The following is a 19,683-nucleotide window of genomic DNA, read 5'->3' as shown; positions in this document are numbered from 1 at the left end:
TTGAACTGGCATCCATCAGATCTGCAGCCTCAAGCCCGTAAGATCAGTGTAGGGGGTAGTGAGCCGGGGTGGTGGCTGACGCAGAGCTAGAGGGGCACGTCCCCAGCGAGGGCTCTGCAGGCCTGTGTCCCGGGGGGGCCTCCCTGCTGGCACCCTGGGCGGGCAGCCCTCGGGAAACTCACCTGGAGAGGAGGAAGATCGGCCCGCAGACTCAAGCCCAGGTCCACTCCCTGCTAACAGCTCATCTTCGCTCCCTTCCTCTTGTACATCATGTCATGAAATCTGAGGACATCAGCTGATGATTTTTTTCTTCCAAGAATGAAAATCAAGCAGAAGTGATTCTCATCAAGAACCAAAAGCACACGAATGCCAAACCTTTCCTCTGTGGGACTGGACACTGTAACCAGATAAGAAGTGTATTCTCATCAGTGACTGTAAATAAGCTGCCCTTGCTGTGTGCGCTCCGCGACCGTATCTGCTGTAGAGCACGGGGGGCACAGAGCCCTCCGGACGCGGCCTCGTGCTCCGTGGCGAACTGTTCAGAGGGGAGAAAAAGAGATTTTTCAAGACTGTTTTGCTAATGAAAAGAGTAATATTTTTGTTTAAATCAGAAACAGATTTCAGTTATTTTCTATTTCTGTTCTCCTCCAGTACCTGGAATAAGAGATGATGGACCTGCCCAGGATCCGTGGATGTGAGTCGGTAACTGGCAGCTCCATCTGTGCACTACAGGACCGCAGGAGATCTAGTTACACTCCGTACCAGGGATCTGAGTTCTCGGTTTGGCACGCACGCAGTCAGTTCGCCTGCACGGGATGTGTTCAGCCAGCATTATTTAAGACATCCCGTAAAAACCTAGAATTGGCACTGGAAATGTTATTACAGGAGGGAATGATTCCTTTTCAAGTCAGGCTACCTGCAGGTTTGATTTTCAGCATCTCTCATTTACATTTGCCTCATTAAAATCTCCAAATGCTGATTGTAAAAGAATTTAGATTAGCAGAGGTTAAAAAATACGATGAAAAATTTGCCACAGGAACTTACATTGAAAACTTGGTGATATGCACAATAAGAACTGCTTGGAGATACGTGCTTCCCTCCGCATTTTTCTTTAAAGTGATTGGTGAGGCACTGCAATGCAGAATTATAAGAGGCATTACTGAATACACGTATTATAAAATCAATCCTATTATAAACAAAATATGAAGCTAGAAATATTTGGGGGTCACAGTAATAGCTTTCATCAAATATACTTTTAGAGTTGGGTGTACATTATTCTATATGTAAAAAAGTAAATTCTTAACAGAGCTCTAACGATTGACCTTTTTAGTGTACTTTTATAGCATGTATATTAAAATAGAATATATTTTAGCAAAAGATTGCCATAAAACCCTGACTTCAATCATTTTTATATTCGTGCTGTGAAGAGAGCTTAAATTCCAGTGTGGGAATGTGGTGAAAGGAAAATAAAAGACTGGGAACTTCCTTCACAGTAATGGCTACTTGTTCCAAATTTGCTATTTTTGGAGGGACTGTACTTGTACTAATTGCTTGACTTTTGAATATGTGGGATGCAAATGTTTCCTCAGTGCTTTTCCCCTCGTGGTAATACATATACATTTACTGTCTGTGAATAAAAAGACCACACCTATTACCCCTCCCCCCTTTTTGTTTCATTTATCATCTCTCTTCCGCGGGACTTTGGTTTGAACAAAGACAGTATCACCTTGTTCAGTGCAAAAGAAAAAACTAGAAAGTGGACATATACTGTATATGGGTGGAAGATAGCTTATGATTTGTGTCAAGTTCTCTGAATCTTTTACGAAAACTGAGCTAGGAAAATAAAATTGAAACAAATCATATTTTGACTCTGTTGTGCCATTTTCTCACTAGATAATCATTCGTTCATTCAGCTAACGTTTACAAACTGACCACAGCTATGTTAAGCATTGCGTCTTATCTGTATCCCATTGCCAGCGTCTCCAGTGACACCTTCAGGGCTGGGATCCATACGGCTGTTATGAGAGAACATGTGTGTTGAAAGGTGATATCCTCTTAATAGAAAGAGTACTCAATTTTTATGTTTTCCACGGCTTATAAGGACGTATTTACTTCTGTGACTCTCGGATCTGGTCCCCTAGGCTTTAAGCTATATGGCCGCTGAATGGCAGCGGGTTTTTATTGTTGTTGTTTTAAAGATTATTATTTGACAGAGACACAGTGAGAGAGGGAACACAAACAGGGGGAGTGAGAGGGAGAAGCAGACTTCTCACTGAGCAGGGAGCCAGACATGGGGCTCCATCCCAGGACCCTGGGATCATGACCTGAGCTGAAAGCAGACGCCTAACAACTGAGCCACCCAGGCACCCCTGTGGCAGTGGTTTTGATCAGCCATTGTGTCCCCAGTGTCTGGCTCCATGCCAGCACCCCTGAGGCCTTTGAGCTTCTGAATGGATGAATGGGTTTAGAGTCTTAAGACCCAACTGTGCACATTTCTGCTTGTCTTCATTGGACAGCCCTTCCCCACCCATCCTGGTTTTCATTTGCATGACCCTAAAATGGATGTCATTATTCCTCATTCTTAGGGTTAGGGATTAGGTAAAAAAAAAGTACATTGGAAAGTATCATGATTTGTGTCCCACATAGAGGAGCTGATCTGTATCCTTAATGTCCTCTCTTCATCCTTTCTGTTCCTCCTCTTGTCCAGATCTGGTGCAAAGGGATAATCTGCTAGAATGGAACAAAGAGAAAACCACATTTGGCCACTTACGATTTAGGCGGGGTTAACATCAGGAGTTCCTTGATTAGTAGACAACCCGTCTGCTGGCTTCAGCAAACCTGTGGCATTTCCCAGATATCCAGTGCGGGGCTTTGTCCCAGCCCCAAGAATAAGAACTGTCGGTCTTCGCCTAGTCACGGAGACAGAGGTGAATGCCCTATGAGGTAGATGTCAATTGGGGCAGTGACAAATGTATAAAGTGGAGGGGGGAAATGGGAGATCACCGTTCTAGCCCCCATGGAGGATCTGTCTGCCGTCAGCTCTCTCCATCTGCTCCGGAAACTTGACGAAGTGTAAAAGTCACTCCTTAAGGAGGGTCTGTATTTGGGAATATGTATGTTGTGGCTGCAAATAAAAAGCAGATCTAGACAAATGAACCCAAATCAGAAACCTGTCCTACCTCACTCAATGCCATTTGTCTTTCTTTTCCTGTGCAGAAGGGGAGAACATTCTTGAATCATTAGATAACATCGAGAGTCATTTAGTAAGGGTTGATGAATGGAATGGCATTTGATAATGGCAGGTGAGTTTCTAAAAGGAGCTGAAAAAATGCAGCCTGCTTCTCTCATGTGTACAAGGGACATGAATGGGTAGAGCAAAAGCCTTGTTGCCCAGATAGCGAAAATCACTGAGGGATGGTCCACCCAAAGGTGTCCTCTCAGTGAGAAACCGAGATCTCCAATTGCCATCAGACTTAGAGCACAACCTTACTGTTCTGGGGCATGAGTTCTCAGACCCCCCTTTCCACTGTGTGCCCAGCTTGAGTTCACTCGATCCAGTGGTATTCTGTTCAAGAATGTACGACGACAGACTTCAGACAGGACCTAAAAGAGTGAGAAGTTCGAGAACATTTTTGAGTAATCTAGTAAGCATAGTTTTGATCAGTTTTAATCTCAAAAATTTATGAGGAAAAGGAACCCAATGGCTTTAGCTAGAATAGCTAAGACAGACACAAGTGAATCCTCAGGAATTCTGGTTGTTTTTCAACAGCTTCATCAAGATACAGTTTACACTCTGTAACCCTGTGCAAGCATCACCACATCCAGGTTAACACTGTTTCCATACCCCACTAAGTTCCCTGGTGCCCGTTTGCACCTAACCCCCCGCTCCAACCCCCAGGCTTCGGCAACCACTGCTCTGCTTTCTGTCTCTAGAAATTTGCTTTTTCTGGGCGTCGCCTATAAAAGGAATCATACAATATTTAGCGTTTTGCATCTGGCATAATATTTTTTTATGTATCAGTACTTCCTTTTTATGAATACCATATGGTACTGGCCTACTTACCGGTTGACTGGCATTTGGGTTGTTTCCAATTTGGGGTTCTTAAGAAAAATGTTGCTATGAATATTTGCAGACATGTCTTTGTGTGGTTATGTCTCCATTTCTCTTGGATTTCTAAAGGTGGAATTGCGGGGTCATATGATATATTTTGATATTTTTTAACTTTTATGATATAAAAGTATCATATATAACTTATATGATATTTTTTATCTTTTAAAGAAATGGCTAGCTGTCCAACGCGGCTGGGCAACCTTACATCCTTGCCTGCAGTGTGCGTGGGTCCCAGTTTCTCTGCGTCCTCCCCAAAACCCAACATGTTCATTTTGAGAGAGAGAGAATGCGTATGTCAGGGAGAGGCAAAGGGAGAGGGAGAGAGAGAATCTTAAGCAGGCTCCACACCCCTTGCAGAGCCCAGTGCGGGGCTCAGTGATGTGGGGCCCCACATGAGTCTGCATCCCAGACCTGGAGATTATGACCTGAGCTAAAATCAAGATAGGACACTTAACCGACTGACCACCTAGGCACCCTGGCATGTCCATCTTTTTAATGATAGCCATTTTAGCTGGGATCTAGAGGGGAATCTAGAGAAATCTCCAAGTAGTTTTAGTGGCATTTCCACACGGCTGATGGTGCTAAGCATCTTTTCATGTGCTTATTTGGCATTTGTATATCTACCTTGATGAAATGTCCATTCATATCTTTGCCTATTTTTACATGGGATAGTTTTTCTTTGTAGTGAGTTGTAAGAGATCGCTATATATCCTGGAGGCAAAACCCTTATCAAATACATGACTTGCAATTATCTTCTCCCACGCTATGGGTTTGTTTGTTTGTTTTTAATCTTTTTGGTTCTTTTCCTTTTTCATTCTTAGACTTTTTTTTTAAAAAGCAGCTTAAAGTTCACAGTAAAATTGAGGGGAAGGTAACCTCTGTGTTTAAGTCACGTATATTTCTTTTAAGTAATTAATCTCATCGTTTTGCAAATCCTGGCTTATTTGCCTATGAATCGAAATAAAATCATGAACTTGTCAAGTGGAAAAAACAAAAAAAAACTGAGGTAGGAAGGTACAGACATTTGCTCTGTACCCCTCCTCCCACCAATCTGTCACGACATTCATAGCCTATTATTTACATCCCCAACCACAGTCGTGGATGTGTTACAACTAATAAATGTGCACTGACCCATCATAATCACCCAAGTACATAGTTTACATTAGGGTTCATTTTTGGTGTTATACATTCTTTGGATCTGGAAAAAAGAATGATGCTATGTACCCATCACTGTGGTATTATACAGGTATTTTCACTGCCCTAAAAACTTTTGTGCTTCCCCTATTCATTCCTCCCCATACTCCTAACCCTGATCTTTTTGGGAATCATAGTTTTGCCTTTCCCACAACGTCCTACAGCAGGAATACAGTTGGAATCATACTGTATGTAGCTTTTTCAGACAGGCTTCTTTCACTTAAGTGATATGCATTTAAGCTCCCTCAAGGCTTTTCATGGCTTAACAGCTTATTCCCTCTTAGCACTGAACAATATTCCATTGTCTGGATGTACTGTAGTTTATTCGTTCACCAACTGAAGGACACCTTGCTCGCTTTCGAGTTTTGGCAATTATGAAAAAGCTGCTGTAAACATACCTGTGCTATAAACTTCAGGTTTTGGGGTGGACATTATTTTTCATCTCCCTTGGATAAATACCAAGAATTGTAGTTGCTGGATCATATGGGAAGACTATGTTCAGTTTTGTAAGAAACTGCTAGGCTTCTTGCAACATTACTATGCCATTTGCATTCCTAACCAGCAGTGAATGAGAAATTTCTACTGCTCCACATCCATGCCAGCATTTGGTTTTGTCAATGTACTAGTTTAGGCATTCTGGTAGGTATGTGTGATGTTTTCATTACATTTCCCTAATGATGTGTGTTGTGGAGCACCTTTTCTTCTTTTTAAACAAGTTTATTTAAAAACAAGACACTTGAAGGGAAAATGATCTAGGAGTAATGTATTTTAGAGTAATTTATCCCTTTTTAAAGACAGATTGCCCTCCATGTAACTGCTACATACAGAAGAAGTTATAACATTGTCCTTGGTTTTACAGTGATCGATGAAAAACATTAACATTCTCCAATCGAACAAGGTATGTAAGGATTTTTATGTTGCTCTTTTATCATTGAGGAGTGAGAACAAAGTAACTTACTGGAATATAAAGATAAGAGCTGAATGAGCATGCCACTAATGGAGACAAGTATTTTCACAGAACCAGTATTTTCCCCATCCTGTCTCCATTTGGTGTTGACCTAAACATACCACTGGCCATTTAGTTACAAAAATGTAATATGCTTGTGCACATGCGGTTACTTTATGATAAAGGAATGGGGAAGGAAAAAATGATAGAATAGAGAAAACTCTACTATAGGGGCCAGGATGTGGTGGGACAAAACTGCAGTTTCCTAATTGAGAATGTCATCTTCTCTGGTGGAGCAGAGTTCTGCAGGAAGGTAGCAGGTTCCCCTCTCAGTGGACACCTCCCGTCTGCTGCTGGAACACATCAACTGTATGTTCATCCTCCATCTCCAACCGTGCAGTGTGTCTGTTTCATTGATGGGCTCAGGGAATCGGAATCTGATCTGCCTCATTGACAAACCTTCTCAAAGGAGCAGCAGCCCAACTCGCTTCAGAAATCAACAGGTTTCTGATTCTGTACAAGAAATGAGCACACAGCTATTTTCAGCCACAGAAAATAATCAGAAAGATGAAAAATCCCTGGGCTTTTCATTGGCCATGGTGAGTGCCAGAGTCTCCTCAGCAGCCACTTCGCAGAGAAGAACCAGGTCCACACCCAGCGGGCACCTGAGCAGCACCAGAAACGGCAGGAGTCAGGAGCCGAAGCATCTTTTCATGTGCTTCTCATCTGTTCATCTTCCCTGCTGAGACACCTGTGAAAGGTTTTGGCCCATTTTTTAATGGGGTCGCTTTCTTTTTTCCTTTCTCTTCTTTCTTTTTCTTTCTTTCTTTCTTTCTTTCTTTCTTTCTTTCTTTCTTTCTTTCTTTCTTTCTTTCTTTCTTTTTTTTTTTTTCTCTTTCTTTCATTTGAGAGAGAGAGAGAGAGAGAGAGAGAGAGAACTTGAGCAGAGGGGAGGGATAGAGGGAGAGGGAGAAGCAGACTCCCTGATGTGAGGTTTGATCCCAGGACCCCAAAATCATGACCTAAGCTGAAGGCAGACGCTTACCTGACTGAGCCACTCAGGTGCCCTGGTTGTTTTTTTTACTGAGTTCTTGTATATTTTGGATGACAGTCCTTTATCACCTGTCTTTTACAAATATTTTCTTCCAGTCTGTGGCTTATCTTCTCATTCTCTTGACATTATCTTTTGCAGGGCAGGAATTTTTTTTTTTTTTAAAGACTTCTTTATTTATTTCACAGAGTGTATATGCAGGGGAGGGGGAGAGAAGAGGGGCAGAGAAACTTCAGCGGGCTCCGTGCTGAGTCCGACTCCGGGCTTGATCTCACCATCCTGAGATCATGACCTGAGACCTGAGCTGAAACCAAGAGTCAGTTGCTCAAATGACTGTGCCACCAAGGTACCCCCCAGAAAGTTTAATTTTAATTAAGTCCAGCTTACCAATTCATTCTTTCATGAATTGTGCCTTTTGATATTGTAACTATGATGTAATTACTACATACTATGTAGCTATTATGTAGTTACTATAATGTAGGAACTCTGATACAACAACTTAGATGTTGTCATTGCCATACCCAAGGTTATTTAGGTTTTCTATGTTATATTCTAGTCTTATTGTTTTGCACATTACATTTAGGTTTATAAGCCATTTTGAGGTAAATTTTGTAAAAGTTGTAACATCTGTCTCCACATTTCTTTTTGCATGTGGATGTCCACTTGTTCTACTGCCCTTTGTTATCTTTGCTCCATTGTACAGCCTTTGCTCCTTTGTCAAAATCAGTTGACTATATTTATGTGCTTCTGCTTCTGAGCTTTGTGTCCTGTTCCACTGGCCTGTATGGTTTTTTGCCACTACCACACTGTCTTGATTATTGTAAGTCTTACTTACAGCTTACTATATGTACACTTATGACTTATAACTTAATATAAGTAAGGAAGTCTTCAAGTTGGGTAGTGTCAGTCTTCCAACTTTGTTCTCTTATTATATTGTGTTAGCTATTCTGGGTCTTTTGCCTCTCTACATAAATTTAGAATCAGTTTATTGATATCCACAAAATAATTTTCTGGGATTTTTTTTCATATGGTAATTCCATTTTTAATTTTTTGAAGATCCTCCGTGCTATTTTATATATATCTATAGTGGCTGCACTTACTTATATTCCCACCCACAATGCACACAGGTTCCCCTTCCTCCACATCCATACCAGCATTTGTTAACCCTTTTTTTTTTTTTAAATTTTCTCAGTGTTCAGAGATTCATTGTTTATGCACCACACCCAGTGCTCCATGCAATACGTGCCCTCCACAATACCCACCACTAGGCTCATCCCATCCCCGATCCCCCTCCCCTCCAAAACCCTCAGTTTGTTCCTCGGAGTCCACAGTCTCTCATGGTTTGTCTCCCGCTCTGATTTCCTCCAACTCCATTTTGTGCTCCATCTCCCAATCTCCTCCATATTATTCCTTATGCTCTACAAGTAAGTGAAACCATATAATTGACTCTCTCTGTTTGACTTATTTCACTCAGCATTTTCTGGGATTTTAACTGGGATTGCATTGAGTCTATAGATCAATTTGGGAAGAACTGATATTTTGACAATGTTGAGTCTTCTTATACATGAACATGGAATACTTCTCCACTTATTTCTTTGATTTTGTTCAGAATTTTGTAGTTTTCTTCAGAGATCTTGTACATACTTTGTTAGATTTATACCTAAGTATTTCATTTTGGGGGATGCTCATGTAAATATAGCATTGTGGGTTTAATTTCAAGTTCCTCTTGTTCACTGATGGTATATAGACAGTATATAGGAAATAGGTATATAGGTGGTGTATAGATGGTTTATAGGAAAATGATTGGCTTGTGTATATTATCCTTATATCCTACAACCTTTCTTTACTTGCTTATTAGTTTCAGGAGGTTTTTTTCTCAATTTCTTTTGACATTCTACATACGATCATATCATCTGTCAACACACACAGTTATGTGCCTTTTCAGACTGTGTATTTCTTTTTCTTGTCTTATTGCATGAGGTGGAACTTCCAGTATGATTTGAAAAGGAGTGGCGAGTGGGGAAAACCTGGACTTGTAACTGATCTTAGTGATAAAGCTCTGAGTGAGTTTCTTACCATTGGGTATGATGTTAATTGTAGGGTTTTTTTTATAGATAGTCTTTATCAATTTGAGGACGTTCCCCTCTATTCCTAGTTTATTTGGATGGGTGTTGGATTTTGTCAAGTTGTATTTTTGCATCTATTGATATTATCATATAAATTTTCATTTTTAGCCTATTGATGTGATGGCTTACATTAATTGATTTTCAGATGCTTATCCAGCCTCATGTTGCAGAATTGGGTAAGTCCCACTTGGTTATAATTCTTTTTATACATTGTTGGATTTGATTTGCTTTTATTTTTTTTGAGAATTTTTGCATCTAATATTCATGACAGATAATGGTCTTTAGTTTTCTTTTAATGTCTTCATCTGGCTTGGGTATTAGGGTAATGCTGGCCTTATAGAATGAGTTAGAAAGTATCTGCATCTAATTTCAAAAAAAGACTGTAGAGAATGGATAGAATTTGTTTCTTAAATGTTTGGTAGAATTCACTAATGAGCCCATGCAAACCTAGTACTTTCTGTTTTGTAAGGATATTAATTATTAACTCAATTTCTTTAATAGATACAGGCCTATTCAGACTATTTGGCAATTTGCTTTGGCAAATTGTCTTTCATGGAATTGGTCCATTTCATCAAGATTATCAAATTTGTGGACATAGAGTTGTTCATAGTGTTACTTTATTATTCTTTTAATTTCCATAGGATTTGTAGTGATGTCTTCTCTTTCTTTTCTGGTATTAGTAATCTGCATCCTTCCTCCCTCTTTCTCTCTTTTTGCAAAGAGCCTGGTAGAGGTTTTTTTGGTTGTTGTTGTTGTTTAATATTTTATTTTTTTATTTGACAGAGAGAGAGAGAGTGAGACAGGGAACACAAGCAGGGGGAGTGGGAGAGGGGAAAGCAGGCACCCCACAGAGCAGGGAGCCTGATGTAGGGCTCGATCCCAGGACCCAGAGATCATGACCTGAATCGAAGGTAGACACTTAATGACTGAGCCACCCAGGGGCCACAAAAGGCTTACTGATTTTATTGATTTTTCCAAAGAACCAACTTTTGGTTTCACTGATTTTCTGTACTGATTTTGTTTTTCAATTACATGGACTTCTGCTCTAAATTTTATTATTTCTTTTCTCCTTCCACTTATATTGGATTGAATTTGCTCTTCTTTTTCTATTTTCTTAAGCTGGAAATTAGGTAATTGATCTTTGATATTTTTTCTAATATATGCATTCAATGGTATACATTTTCTTCTAAGAATTGCTTTCACTGCACCTCACAAATTTTGATTAAGTTGTGTTTTCATTTTCATTTAACTCAAAGTATTTTTAAATTTTGCTTGAGATTTCTTCTTTGGCTAATGTGTTATTTAGAAGTGTCGTACTTGATCTCCATGTATTTTGGGATTTTCCAGCTAATGACTTCTAGTTTAATCCGTTAGTGGCCTGAGAGCAGAGATTGTATGATTTCTAGCTTTTTAAAATTATTAAGCTGTATCTTATGACCCAAAGTTGGTCTGTCTTGGTGAATGTTCCACGTGAGCCTGAGAAGCATGTGTATTCTGCTGTTGTTGGGTGAAATAGTCTATAGATGTCAATTATATCCAGTTGATTGATGGGGTTGAGTTCAACTATATTCCCAGCTGATCTTCTGCCTGCTAGATCTGTCCATTTCTGATAGTGTCATGTTGAAGGCTTCAACTATGATAGAATTTCAAGGAGAAAGAGAAGAATTCACTACCCGTTTTTACCTCACATAGGCACTCAGTTGTTAGGTATGTGGCTTGGTTTTTATTTTTCTAAATGGTTTCTTTTGAAGTTTGGTGCCTTTTAATTTTGAAGCTATTCTATTGATCACTTTTGCCTGTTGAGGATACTGTGGGCAGTGTCAAGGTCAGCCAGGAGTATGTAGATGACTGAGACCTTCTCCAGGTCTCCACTGTGCATGGGCATAAACTCATCCAAGAATATGCCTGGTTCAACCACACAATTCCAGGCTTATGGGGCCATTAGCTCACCCCACTCACTCTCTTCTGAGATTGCCATTTCCACTGACAACTTTACTGGGTTCAGGTTTTATCCACCATTTCAAATCTAGTGCGTCGTCTTGGAACACACTAGTTCTGTTGTGCTTTGATCAAACCTCCATGTCAACTAAGCTGGCAGGGAATGGGAGTAGCCTGGGGAAAGAACTGCAAAGACTCCCATTGTGCAGCAGTTGTTCAAGCATAAATGCCTCTCATATTCTTATAGATATTTCTTTGATTTCCAGTGAAATCATCAATTTTGTCCAGCTTTATAGATCCTTTCTGGGGAGAGGCTTTGCCCATCTCTCCCTCAGCCATAGCTGGAAACGTCACACTGGCAATTCTATTTTAAAGCAAGAAGAGAAGAGATAGGTCTTGATTCAAATATGGCCCGTCAGCTGAGGAATAGAGACCAAATGTACACACTGATATGAAAAAAACGAAAAACAAAAAACAAAACAAAACAAAACAAAACCAGTGTCTAAAAACTTCTTATAAATTCTAAACAAAGAGCCTTCAGATACCTCCTCCTGCCCTCAGAAGAATTTCTAGGTTACTTGGGGAGACATTGTTGAAGGTGTTGTGACTGTGGTCTCTACAGGCAGGGCACCTCACCTGGCTGGATCTGGGGAGGGAATGCTGAGGAGAGGTGGCAGGAAAAGCCCAGACAGGAACAGAGACTCTGGTGCATTCAGAGGCAGCCGGTGCAGGCTGTCACCTAATTCCTTACCAGAGATCTTCTTGAAGGTATGTTGGAAAGTGGCTCATCTTGGAAAGAGACATTCTAATGAGGGCCTGTATGTAACAAGCTGAGGGACTGCGATTGGTTGGGGCTGTACTCTGAGAGTAAAAACCGACTGGATACACTGCTGGAGGGAAGGTAAAAAGGAGCAAAGGTTTTGGAAAACAGCCTGGCAGTTCATCAAATGTTAAATATAGAGTTATCATACGATCCAGCAATTCCACCCAACAGAAGTCAAATGCCCATCCACACAAAAACCTGTGCATAAATGTCTACAGCAGTGTTATTCACAAATAGTGAACAAGCGGAAGCAACATCAAGTGGTAAATGAGTCAAGTGTAATATATCCATGCAGTGGACTAAAACCCAGCAATAAAAAAGAATGAAGTTCTGATCCATGCCACAATGTGGATGAATCTCCTGTTTGAGTGAAATCAGACAGTCACTAAAGACCACATATTGCCTCCATTATATAAAATGTCAGAATAGCAAATCTGTAGACAGGAAGTCATTTGTGGTTGCTAGGGGTTGGGGACAGGGAGGCTGGGAAGTGACTGCTCATGGTATGAGGTTTCTTTTGAGGTGATATGCTCTAATATCACACTGTGGTGATAGTTGCACAATTCTGTAAACATACTAAAACCCATTGAGTCATATACTGTAAATTGATGAATTTTATAGTATGTTCATTACAGCTCAATAAAATGGTTTAAACATCTGATTCAGGAACCTGTAGTGATGGGATCTGCAGGGGAGGCTATTCTGGGCCTTGGCAGGATCTGCCAGCTGGTTCCATAATGGGACCCTACAACGGGTCCTACTCTGAGTTGTCTGATGGCAGCACTGGTGCGGGGGGGGGGTGGTTTGCTGTGCTGGAATATTTAAACCTCCCCAGCTAGGCGGAAGGAGGTATTAGGAGAAGGAGGGCCAGCTTTCTTCTCTGATGTTGTTGCAAAGACCTTAAGGCCTCTACCCTGGGCTGGCAGGCAGCTGGTTCTTCCCCTAGGGACAGGGTGTCTTCCTCAAAGGTGCTCTCAAGAGCTAAGGAAGTTTGGGGTGCCTGGGTGGCTCAGTGGGTTAAGCCTGTGCCTTCAGTTCAGGTCATGATCTCAGGGTCCTGGGATCAAGCCCTGCATCAGGCTCTCTGCTCCATGGGGAGCCTGCTTCCCCCGTTCTCTCTGCCTGCCTCTCTACTTGTGATCTCTCTCTCTCTGCCAAATAAATAAATAAAATCTTAAAAAAAAAAAAAAAAAAGGGCTAAGGAAGTTTGAATGTTTAAGATTGAACCCCAGCCCCACTGAGAGTTTGAAACAAAAGTACTTGGGCACGTGGTTTATGAAACCTCAAATTCAACACACGAAAGAGGATTTAAGACTTCCCCCAAAGCAGATTACATTAGGGTTGAAGTTCCACAACATTATGCTATGTGCAGGAAGCCAGTCACAGAACGGCAGAGACTGCAGGACAGAGACAGAGACCCCTTAACGTGAGGTCTCCATAGAATTCAGATGCCCAGAAGTGGACAGTAGCCTGGTGCTTGCTGGAGGTGGTGCAGGGGGGACAGAGAGCCACTGTTCAACAGGCATGAAGCTTCAGTTACGCAGGATGGTCAAGTCCAGGGGTGTGCTGGGCCACACTGAGCTGAGGCTGACAAGATGGGACTGTACACATCAACATCCATCAAGAGGGAAGATCTCAGCTTAAAGAGTCTGCCTACAGTAATAACAACAAAAGCTAAAAATTCAAGATTGGTAAAGGGCGGTAGGCTGCCTCTAATTCCTTCACTTAAAAAATTCCCTGAGCACCCACTCTCCCTGCCAGTCCCAGCTGTGGCCAGAACGGATGTCAATCTCTGCCTCCGTGTAGCTCGTGCTTCCCCAGGGAGATGCCGCGAACACACCGAGTCGGGTAGGTCAGACGGAGGTAGATGCTATGAGAAAGAAAAAAGCAGAGAAGGGCAAGAATGGAAAAGTTAGGGGGTGGCCACCAGAAATAGTGCAGGTTGGTCAGAAAAGGCCTCCCTTGGAAGGTGACGCTTTAAGACTTGAAGCGGGTGAGGGAGGAAGAGGGGCACTGCCGGGGTAGGGTCCTTACAGGCAGCAGCGGGGGTCTGGGGAGAGGCCCTGCCTGGGGTGGGCCAGGCCCGCAGGCTGGGCCCAGCGAGTGAGGGGGCTACCGCCCCGATGCACGCAGGGAGGATACGTGGGGCATCGAGCAGGCCCGCTGCTCCTCTTCAGCTGGGAATCAGAGGCAGGCAAAGGCAGAAGCAGCCATCCTCAAACTGACAGTGGGAATGGTGTTAAGGAGAATTCACTCACCCTGCATCTCAGAGAATTTCAGCCTGGGTGGGAGTGTCCATATTGCAAAGGAGGAGGATGAAAATTAGTGGTGTAACGCCTCTGCAGAACAAAGGCAGGCAGGCAAGTGGCAGAGAAATGTCTGCCAAAGACCAAAACCCAGTCTGGAGGGAAAAAAGTCCCAGTAGAAGAGAATGTTCTAGGAAGGCTCTGTATTATATGTAACTTAGAAGAACATGAATTCAATTCATATCAAAGAGGAGAGGACGAAATAACAGATTGATATGAAGACCGCAGAGCTAAGAAAACAATGCGAAGAGAGTGTCATTCTACTGAACTAGAAACAGTGAGAAAGACTTGCTGAAAACTGAGTTACAGATCCCTATGTGAAGGTAAGCCTTTTGTTTATGGCTAGAAAGTTCTTGAAGAGAGTAGTTGTGTCATTGTTCTATCATCCTCAAGGCCCAGTGGCAGAGGTACCAGCAGGAACATAAAAACTACCTTTCTATTTTTGAAGAAGGCAAAATGTATCCACGTGGATGGACCCAAATTTGAGCCAGGCACATACTTGATAACAGTGCTTTGATAGATCCGTTTCTTCCTTTGGCAGAATCAGCCTGCAGAGCCTGACTTTACAAAAACTCCTTAGGTTGACCTTCATTCTAGGCTTTGTTTCTAATCAGGTTGCAAAAGAGTGGCTCCCTTTTAAGAACAGGAATAGCACTTAAGGGGTGCCTGGGTGGCTTAGTCAGTTAGGTGTCTGCCTTTGGCTCAGGTCATGATCCTGGGTTCCTGGGATCGATCCCCCATCAGGCTCCCTACTCAGCAGGATATCTGCTTCTCCCTCTCCCTCTGCCTGCTGTTCTCCCTGCTTGTGCTCTCTCTCTAATAGATAAATAAAATCTTTAAAAAAAAAGAAATCACACATAAGGTATAGCTTTTGTTTGAAATTTGAAGTAGTACTTGAGGGCAAGTTAATAAGTAAGTCGTTTGTCTTTAAATAGCTGTCCTCTGCTCTGGAAGGCCGCCCATACCTTTCCTTAGCAGAGCAGGAAGTCTGATAGCTGAAGGCCAAGGGTGAAGTTCCAGTGTTTTATTTTCTCAGTAAAGTAAGGCGTGATTATGCATGGATGATACTGAAAACAAATCCCAAGTACATTTTCAATGCGGTCACCAAAAACAAACGAACAAAAACGGAAAATGCAATCTGGGAACTATTAGTAGAGAACATAGGCCTGGAAGTCAGAGCTGAGGGGTAGAGTGAGAAGGACGGACACTCAGCACCAGCACGGCTCTGGGACCAGCAGACCCCTCTCTGGATCCCTTTCCTTTTGCATGAAGTGAGGGTCTGGGCAGGGGATCTCTCAGGCCTCTGCCCACACCTAACATGCTGGCTGCTGTGCATCTAACCGAAGATCAAACAACCTGCCAGTCAGTGGCTTTACTTGTGTTTTAGCACATTCCTTTTCTGTTCCTATTTCCACACTGACACAGCCGTATTATTGAGAACACACGTGTCTCAGGCACTACGTGTCCCATAGCTATGTAATTAAATCTGATTTAATATTTGTAACAATTCTCTGGGGGAAGAATCATAATACAAAACTTACAGGTGAGGAAACTCAAATGCGGAAGAGCCCAATTTCACAGTAAGTGGGAGAATGGGAACTGAACTCCTAGACTGACTCTCTGCCACCATGCTCCTCACCAGTGTATGACACGTGGTGGGTCTACCCCTAGCATGAAAATATTGCTTTTTTTTTTTTTTTTTTGGACGGGGGTAGAGCGAGCGAGTGCACGAGCGCACAAGCAGGGGGAGCAGCAGACTCCTCTCTCAGCAGGGAGCCTGACTAGGGACTCAATCCCAGGACCCTGGGATCATGACCTGAGCTGAAGGCAGATGCTTAATTGACTGAGCCACCCAGGCGTCCCTGAAAAACAATACTTATTAAGTTGTTTTACTTGATGAAAATTTTAAAGTCTTGACTAAAAGAACTGACCAAAAAAAAAAGGACATTAGAGGGGCACGTGGGTGGCTCAGTTGTTAAGCGTTTGCCTTCAGCTCAGGTCATGATCCCAGGGTCCTGGGATTGAGTCCTGTTCAGGCTCCCCGCTCAGCGGGAAGCCTACTTGTCCCCCTCCCACTCCCCCTGCATGTGTTCCCTTTCACTAGGTCTGTCAAATAAATAAAATCTTCAAAAAAAAAAAAAAAAAAGACATTAGAAACTCTTAATGCTTCAGAGATGCATGCACAGCCTTTATATTGCTTTGAGCCGAGGTGGTGGTATTCCAGTGGCTGGTGAGGCTGGCAACAGCGGGCCCTATGTGGCAGGGCCTGGCCTTGCACTTGGCAGGTTTCAGTGGGAACCCGTTTGGAAGGCCCAAGTCTATGATGAGGAGCACTGCTCCTGAATGAGACTGCACACAACATGCTTCTGGACAGTTTGGGTTCCTTGAACCAAAGCTTCTCAAAGTCTGGTTCACAGAGCCCTGGGAGTTCTGAGCACCTCTTGTGTGGTCTGCAAGATAAGACTGTTTTCATAGTAATACTCCATGCTAGTCCATAAGCTAGTATTTAGTCAAACTAAATACTAGTTTTTAAAGACCAAAAGGCCTTTAAATGCAATGCAAATGCAAATAAAATGCAAATACAATGCAAAACATTATTTGCACTGATATTTGTACTGAACTGAGGTCCAGAAGCAATGGTAGGTAAAACTGCTGGAATCTACACACAAATCAAGCCAGGAGCACCAAACTGCTGGTTAGGATCACGGTATTTTTTATCTCAAGCATTTGCTATTAAAAAAAAAAAAAAAAAAAAGTGCCATTTCACTTAAGAATGTCTTTAGAGAAGCAGTAAAAATTGCTGCTTTTATTAAATCTTGAAATTTAAGCCGTGTGTCACATCTGAGAAGTACCCATAAGGCAGCCCCATCCTGGAGTACAATGTTGGTCTTGAAGAAGAGCACTGTGGTCATTGAGTTGTGAGCTAAACTAGCTGTTTTTCCTCACTGCACACCACGTTTACTTAAAAGAACTGACAAATTGTGGTTCTTAGGCAGAGATGTCCTTGAAATCAACAAAGTGAGCCTGTTGCTTCAAAGGAAACAGCAAACTATTTATTGCCAATGATAAAATTTCCGGTTTTAAGCAACAATTCTCCTAGAAAATGCGTATCCATCACTGTTTGGCTTAGACCTTCTTGAGGCTGCTGGTAGTACTTCGATGTTATATCTAATTATTCAAATATCTATTTTGTAGTGAAGTATTATCAACATGTGGACAATCTCTACACACATTAGTTGGAGCAGTGATGTTGTTCACTACATCGGTGACCCAATATTGTTTAAATGACCAGTGTGTGCTATACATTATGCACAGGTTAGTGATGGATTCACCGTGCAAGACAGACCAAAAGCTCACTGATGCAGTTCCAGACACCATGCAGTAATCAAACTTTAAGAAACAAACTATTATCTTTAAAAAAAAAAAAAAAAATCTGGACAGGCTATTACTATATTCCGCCCCCCGCCTTTTCCAAACACATACCTGTGTGAGGCTGGATTTTCCTCTTATGCTCTGACCAAAATGAAGTATCCCCAGATGGAATGTAGAAGCAGATAGCAGATTCCACCTGTGTTCGATTAAGCCAGACGTTAAAGAGATTTGCAAAATTGTAAAACAATTCCACTCTTCACTAATTTTTTTTTTTTGGCTTGCAAGATTTTCCCCCATAGCAATTTATAATTGGTGTTAATATATAATGGTTTTATCATTGTTATTTTTAAATGAATTAACATGTTTTTAAAATCTGTGTTTATTTCTAATACAATGACTATCAATAGACGCAAACCACAGAAACAGAAGTGGAGGGGTCCGTGATAGTTTTTAAAGACCAAAAGGTCCTAAAACCAAGAAGTCAAGGAAGTGTGATCTGAACCCCTCCCTGCTCCCGGGCAGCCTAAGACACAGGAAAACCTGATGGGCTGAGCTGCTGCAACAGGGGCTTCTCAAGTTCACAAGCAGGGAGTGGCTGCAGCCTCGGGCTCTCAACTCCTATTTCAGGGCTCTCCAAAACACCACACTGCCTCTCAGCGTGGGAGCTCGGCTTGTTGCCATTCCAGCAAAAGTCAAAAGGAACAGTAAATACAAAAGTTTTGCAATGTGTGGGGAAAACGAGAATAGTGGTAAGGAGACAAAGCCAATGCTAGACCAGTTCCGCCGGCCTGTCTCTTCTCTCATGCTCCAAAGGGGCTAAGACGGGTGCATGTGTCATTTTATGAGAGAGGAGAAGCAAATGCCAGAAAAGGGACTTTTCATTTGCATGTTTGTCCTTTAAATCCTGGAAGAATTTCAGCAATGTCCACCCTTGACTACAACGCTTCTTGAGGTCACTAGAACCACGGCTAGTACTGCACTAAAGAAATGAACAACCCTGTTTTCTCTCTTACTATCGACTTCATTGTTGAAGACATGGCTGCTCCTTTTTGGAAGTTCTTGGCATTCCTCTGTCTTGGCCTGTAAAGGGTTGCACTGAGGTGGGATTTGTAATAAGCATAACAACCTCTAATCTGGGACTCTGCCGTTCAAGCTTAAATGGAACAGCGAATTTATTAGTATCTTTAGAAAGAGGAAAATTTGAGTTGCTAAAGCAGCTTAAGTAATTTAAAAAGTGTTTTCTATACTCAGAAGGCTGTTTTAAGACGAAGTAAGCTAGTCACAGTAAGAATGGACTTGTGAGTTATTAACTCTCAGCCTGAAGACTGAAATGGAAAGACTAGCTTATGACAGTAGGTGTGGTGCTTCCAGAGAAAGGGCAGGATACCAAGATATTCCCGATGTGACTCTGGCAGGGTAGGGGAGAGATGATTTACTGTTGCTTACTTTTCACAAGGTGATGGATAGAGAATGAGGCTTAGCGAGAAAGAGCCAAAACCACGTGAAGCAGGCTTTGTCCGTGGGTCCTTTGCATCTGCAGGCGTGTCTCCCGAAGTCAGCTGTCTCTCCCTGCAGCCGTCCACACACACACTCCTCAGCCCCAGGAAGCCTGCACAATGGGGAAGCTCAATGCAGGAAGCATCTACAGGAGGAGCAAACTAGAGCTTGCACCAGACCCTACCAGCCACCATTTCTGTGAGCAGGAGCTTCTGAAAGAGATATTCACAACTCGGAAAGGACTACACAAAGGTTAGGGAAATAGCTGCCTTCTGTTTTTTCTCCTTCCCTGAATAAACTAGCTTAAAAACAACTTTTT

This window comes from Enhydra lutris, unplaced genomic scaffold (genome assembly GCF_002288905.1).
Source record: "Enhydra lutris kenyoni isolate GAN:26980312 unplaced genomic scaffold, ASM228890v2 scaffoldscaffold3, whole genome shotgun sequence".
NCBI lineage: Eukaryota > Metazoa > Chordata > Mammalia > Carnivora > Mustelidae > Enhydra > Enhydra lutris.
Note: the sequence above shows the minus strand (reverse complement) of the source record.